Source organism: Saccopteryx bilineata, chromosome 10 (genome assembly GCF_036850765.1).
Source record: "Saccopteryx bilineata isolate mSacBil1 chromosome 10, mSacBil1_pri_phased_curated, whole genome shotgun sequence".
Taxonomy (NCBI): Eukaryota; Metazoa; Chordata; class Mammalia; order Chiroptera; family Emballonuridae; genus Saccopteryx; species Saccopteryx bilineata.
In genome coordinates this window covers 46407706-46413736 of record NC_089499.1, presented here as the reverse complement: position 1 = coordinate 46413736, position 6031 = coordinate 46407706, and positions in this window count along the sequence as shown.

Below are 6031 nucleotides of genomic sequence, written 5' to 3'. Positions count from 1 at the left end.
GCTACTTTTTCTTCCCTCAAAGAAATGTCATTTTAAATTAAATGTACCAATAGCTTATATGTATTACCATATATTTATCTCTTCAAAATTCAGCTAGAGGTGATTATATTCAGGCCTATGAGAAATCTTTATAAAGGAAACTTCCTTCCTGGAGAGAATGCTTTTTCTTTACATACTGCCCTCATTCTTCTGGAATGGAGGAGGTGGGTGGAGCTCCAGCAGCCATTTGGAGCTATGAGACTACCTTGAGGATGGGAGCTATGCATTTAAGGTGACAGAGGAGAGCAACAGAGACTGGCTTCTGAGAGTATCATGGCACTCCCACCAGCACTTAGCCACCTGCCTCCAAACTTGTTTCACATGAGAGAATAAACCCTGATCTCTTTACCCACTTTATTCGGTCTATTCTTGCAGTCACGTGTGTTAAATGACAACTAGCTGGAGGGAACACCATCATTCCCTCCTTTCCAGTTATCCAATTTCTATTCTGTCATTCATTCATTTTTCCATCACTGAGACATGGGCCTTGCCCTTGAGTAGCTCAATGTTTAACAGACAAAAGAGACTTTACAAAATTTACATATAGAATATATAAGGGTCACACTCAACGTTGTTGTAAAAGATGAGTAAGAAGCTGCCAGACAGATAAGAAGGAGGAGGCAATCCTGGCAAAAGGAACAGTATGGACAAAGGAACGAGACATTTAAAGCATGGTGGGTTCAGAGAACTTCAAAACACAGCAGTATGGGCAGAGTCACAGAGGTCTATGGGAGAGTAGCAGATAAAGTTGGAAAAGTGGTCTGGAATCAGATTATAAAGGGCCTTTTATGTCATGCTGAAAAATTTGTATGTTATATAATCAAGTACTTGGTACAAATACTCAAATCTATTGTCTTTAATTACTAGTTGTGCCCCATGTGGTAAGTTTCATCTTTGCAAATGGAGGGCAGGGACCATGTTGTGTCTCCTTTTATAGTTTCCATGACACTAAGTACAGGGCTGCCATATGCAAGAAAGTAGAAAGTATTTGTGGCATTGAGGTCTGACAGCTGACCTATGAGATCTACATAGATGGCTATAGGCCAGGTTTCAAGATTTAATTCCCATAAAGAAATGAAATGATACAAGCTTGTAAAGCATAAAAAAGATGATCATGGGCCCAGTGCCACCTTCATTCTACAATTTGCTGTCTCCTCTGTTCCAGGCTAGGAACAGGACAGAGATGAAGGAGAGGGACACATACCAGGTTACAATGACAAGTCAGGGTGCCCTCTGCAAGGCAGAATGGAAGGGAAAGGCAGTGTCACTGGGTGGCTAAGAGCTCAGACTCTGTTGAGCCTGGCACTTGAGCTGTCCAGAACCCTGTGTGGACACTAGTCTCCACCTCCCAGGACCATGAATATGAATTGAGAGGATGCACGTCAAGTGTTGGCACAATGCCTAGCACGCAGTTAAGTGTTTGATGAATGTTAAGCAGAAAAAGGTAATTACATTAAGTGGTTGAAGACAGCTGCACAACAGAAATGACAGAAACTGGTCCAGAAGTAGAAGCTGACTCGTTAACTCCAGGCAAAGGGAACACTTACTCAGGCTGGAGGCGTTACATAGCCTGGCGAGTTTGGGGAACTCCAAGTAGTTAGATGATGCTACAGGCTAGTGTGGGTGGGGAGGACTGTGTGGGATGAGCGGGCAGGGGCTAGCTGAGAGGAGCTTGTACAAAATGCTGAGTCTGGGCTTCCTCTTGTAGGTGATAGGAAGGACTCCAAGCAAAGGAGACACCTGTATTTCCAGGTAGCCCTTTCAGGGGCTGGCAGTGTGGTGGGGGTATGGGTGGGAAGGTGTGTGAGATGTACAGTTGCCGGAGGGATGGGCCAAGGAGGGTGGCTGCACCATGGCACCCTGATTTCTGCCTACAGTAAAAAGAGATGTTCAGTCCTAGGTGCACCTGGAAGGGAACTTAAAAGGCACACACACAACAAACTGCCAGGGGGACACAGTGGGGCACAAGCAGATCAGGGTGAAAAGAGGAAAATTTCTGAACAGCCTTTTGGAAAACCAAGTACACTTGACAAGGACAAAGTTGAGGGGAAAACATGAGTATAGATTTAAAAGAAAAGGGCATACTGCCTTCCTTTTCCTGGTATTGATCCAAGAATACATTTTTGGGGAGAAGTACATATAGCTGTATGAAAACAAAACAAAACATAGCTCCTTCAGGTTATTTGGTCCCAGCTTTCTTTGCTATTTTCTCTGGTGTCTGGCTCTCTCTGGTTTCAACCAAAAATGCTTTGACAAAGACAGTGAGCTGTCTAGATATAATTGCGTGACTGCAATCAGTGAGCCAGCAGGGCTTCAGACTAGGACAGGCAAGAAACTAAGCCCTCACTTGATGTATGAAAAAAGTGCAGACGAGACTCGGGAATTAGTAGACGCTGTCCTCTCTGCTACTCAGTATATAAAGTTCTGGATAGACGCTTGAATTTTCCTAGCAGATGAGAAGGACAGAGCTACAGAGAAAAGTGGAAGTGAGAGTAAGCAAAGACAGGCCAGCAGGACATAGGATCAAGCTAACAGCTTGCTACCAAGTAAGGTTTATATGAGACTGGAACTGCATAGTCACCCCCATCCTGGACTGGGATTCACCAGCAAAAACCACCTGCATCCTCCACCAGGGAGATTTACTGTGGCACCAAAGGCCCCTATCAAGACAGGTCTTCTGGGAAGACCTATCAAGAAACATAAAAATGATCATCCCTTTGACCCAGTGATCTCAGTTCTGAAACTAATGCCCAAGGGGACAATTGAAACAGGAGGAAAGGTACCTGGATAAAGATCAATATTGGTTAAACCAAACAAAAGGTGCTTATAGCCACTTCATCCTAATTGTGAGATAATGCATCCAGTCAACAACTGAGCAGGGGTTTAACAATAATGTATATTAATTTGATGGACTATTAGGCAGCAATTAAAAATAACTGAGCTCGCCTGACCAGGTGGTGGCGCAGTGGATAGAGCATCGGACTGGGATGCGGAAGGACCCAGGTTCGAGACCCCAAGGTCGGCAGCTTGAGCGCGGGCTTATCTGGCTTGAGCAAAGAGCTCACTAGCTTAGACCCAAGGTCGCTGGCTCCAGCAAGGGGTTACTCAGTCTGCTGAAGGCCCATGGTCAAGGCACATGTGAGAAAGCAATCAATGAACAACTAAGAAGTCGCAACACGCAACGAGAAACTGATGATTGATGCTTCTCATCTCTCTCTGTTCCTGTCTGTCCCTGTCTATCTCTGCCTCTGTAAAAAAAAAAAAAAATAACTGAGCTCAGTTTTAGAAATGTTAAATGAAAGGGGGGAAAAAAACCCAAATGGTACGTTTACATTGATCACATAGCCCAGAAAAACATATGCAGATCATAATTGGAAGCAGAGATATAAAGTTTTAGCTTTTTAAGTTGAAGATTATTTTTAGAAAGAAGACAATGAAACACAGGTCCCCTACAGATAGCAGCAGCATTCTCAGACAGACTTGTGACTTGGGAGACCTGGGCTGGGAGCAGAGCCCATTCTTGTGTTTTCTGGTTTTCATAAGCAATCCTCAACAACCCTGACTGCATGTGTGGACAACCTCCACAGGAATCCCCCTCCGTGGGGCAGGGGGAGGGAGAGTGAAGCTACCTCCAATGTCTGAGTTCAGGGAAGCTTAATTTTTTTTTATTTTTATTTTTTTCATTTTTCTGAAGCTGGAAACAGGGAGAGACAGTCAGACAGACTCCCGCATGCGCCTGACCGGGATCCACCCGGCACGCCCACCAGGGGCGGTGCTCTGCCCCCCAGGGGGCGATGCTCTGCCCATCCTGGGCGTCGCCATATTGCGACCAGAGCCACTCTAGCGCCTGAGGCAGAGGCCACAGAGCCATGCCCAGCGCCCGGGCCATCTTTGCTCCAATGGAGCCTTGGCTGCGGGAGGGGAAGAGAGAGACAGAGAGGAAAGCGCGGCGGAGGGGTGGAGAAGCAAATGGGCGCTTCTCCTATGTGCCCTGGCCGGGAATCGAACCCAGGTCCTCCGCACGCTAGGCCAACGCTCTACCGCTGAGCCAACCAGCCAGGGCCGGGAAGCTTAATTTTGACAGTGATCAAACAGAAACAATATAACATACCCCAGGGAAAATGCTTAAAACCAGGCAAAATTGCCACCAAGCAGGTGAACTTTCAGAGTTAGGGAGAAAGTGGCAGTTATAATTGTAGTGGAGAAAGAATAGATGAAAAAGAGTATTTCTAACCATTCCCTGGACAAACACACATTTACTAGGCATATATAGATGCAGCCCAGGACTGATAAGAAACACAGTAATTGATCAGGTTAGATCAATACCAGATCTGAATGACAGGTTTTCACTAAAACACCTTCCTTAATTGGATTACTTTGATTTTCCCGTTTTCCTAGATCTACACCAGTCACACCGTCTCCCTCTCCCACTCCACCCTACCCCTCACACACACATTAAACATTAAGCTAGCCATACACAACCTATGCTAACAAAATACCTCAACAAGCCAGCTCACAAAGGCAGGTGAGAGGACCAGGAGAATTTCATTTTCACTCAGTTTTCAGCAGGTCAATAAATTCTTTCAATTATCATCACTTACCTTAGATGTACAGTATTTGCAGAACTACTTGATGTATAATGACTTAGTTCAATTTGCTGACTGAAAAAAAAACAAACAACTAAACATATGGAGTAGCTACTCTACGTTGCATTAACTGCAAAAACCAGTACTTACCCCGTTCCAAATTCTAAATTCTACTGCCTCATCTGTATGACACAAAGTTAGCTGAAAACCACCCCATGGGCTACACTACAGCTTTAAGAAGAAATAAATTATACACAAGTCTCTGGCAAATCTATGGCTAAACATAGCAGGAATCTCATGTATATGGATTTAAAGTATCCCCTTTGGGAATTTTGCAAGCAAACAAAATGATTTATTTAGCCAATTCAAACAAGCTGTATCAAAACACACAAAGGCCTGAAGAAAAGATTAGAATGAAAAAAAATAATTTAAAGCAATTTCTGATCCAAAACATTTCACTTAGCTCTACAAAGACACGAATGAGGTGTGGTCGTGTTTTCTGACAAGAGGTTTTACCACTACTTGCTCCCAAGATCAACACAGCCAGAAAAATATCTTCAATGCTTCATATACACCTAGAAGAAACTGTCAATCCTTCCGTCCCTAACGGGAGGATTATATGTGGTCAGACCCAAGAGCGTGTAAAAACAGATCACGAAAAGCTGTGCTGTGCAGTACAACAGCACTCGACCATGGACCTTTTCAGTACCTGAAATGTGGTATGACTATGAAACCAAATTTTTATTTTATTAACTTAAATGTAAAATCTGACACTCGATTCAGTTATTGGCCAACTTTTAGACATGGTTAAATATGCTTGGAACAACTTAGGTACGTGAATCTACTCTTTCAACTGTATATTTTATGAGATTTAAGTGCAGACTAAATGTTCCTGATGAATGTTTGTAAGTAGATCCAGTGGGTTTTGAAGACTTGGTATGAAAAACATGTAGGCTATCTCACTAATATTTTTGTACACTAAGTGTTGAAATTATATTTTAGATATGCTGAACTAAGTGTGTAATAAAATTAATTTTACATTTTTGATGTGGTTCTTAGAAAATAGAAAATGACACAAAAGGCTTATATATTTCTATTGGGCAGAGTGTGGATCTGAAGTCTAAGAATTCTAATGCCATCTGCTGGCCTGTAAGAAAGGATAAAACCGTTACATCTGAAGAACTCCAAGCCTGAAATGGAAGACAATGAATGTAACTGGGCTCACAAAACACTCAATGACCTGCTGTTAAAATGGAATTGGAAATAGGATAATGCAGTGTTTAAAATCTTTGAGAAAATCTCACTTAGTTATTAGTTGACAGTGACCATGAGCCAGTATGCACACAGACTGCTTCACCTGAGTCCACCCAAGGTGCCCTGGCCAACAAGTTATTTGGTGACCTTTC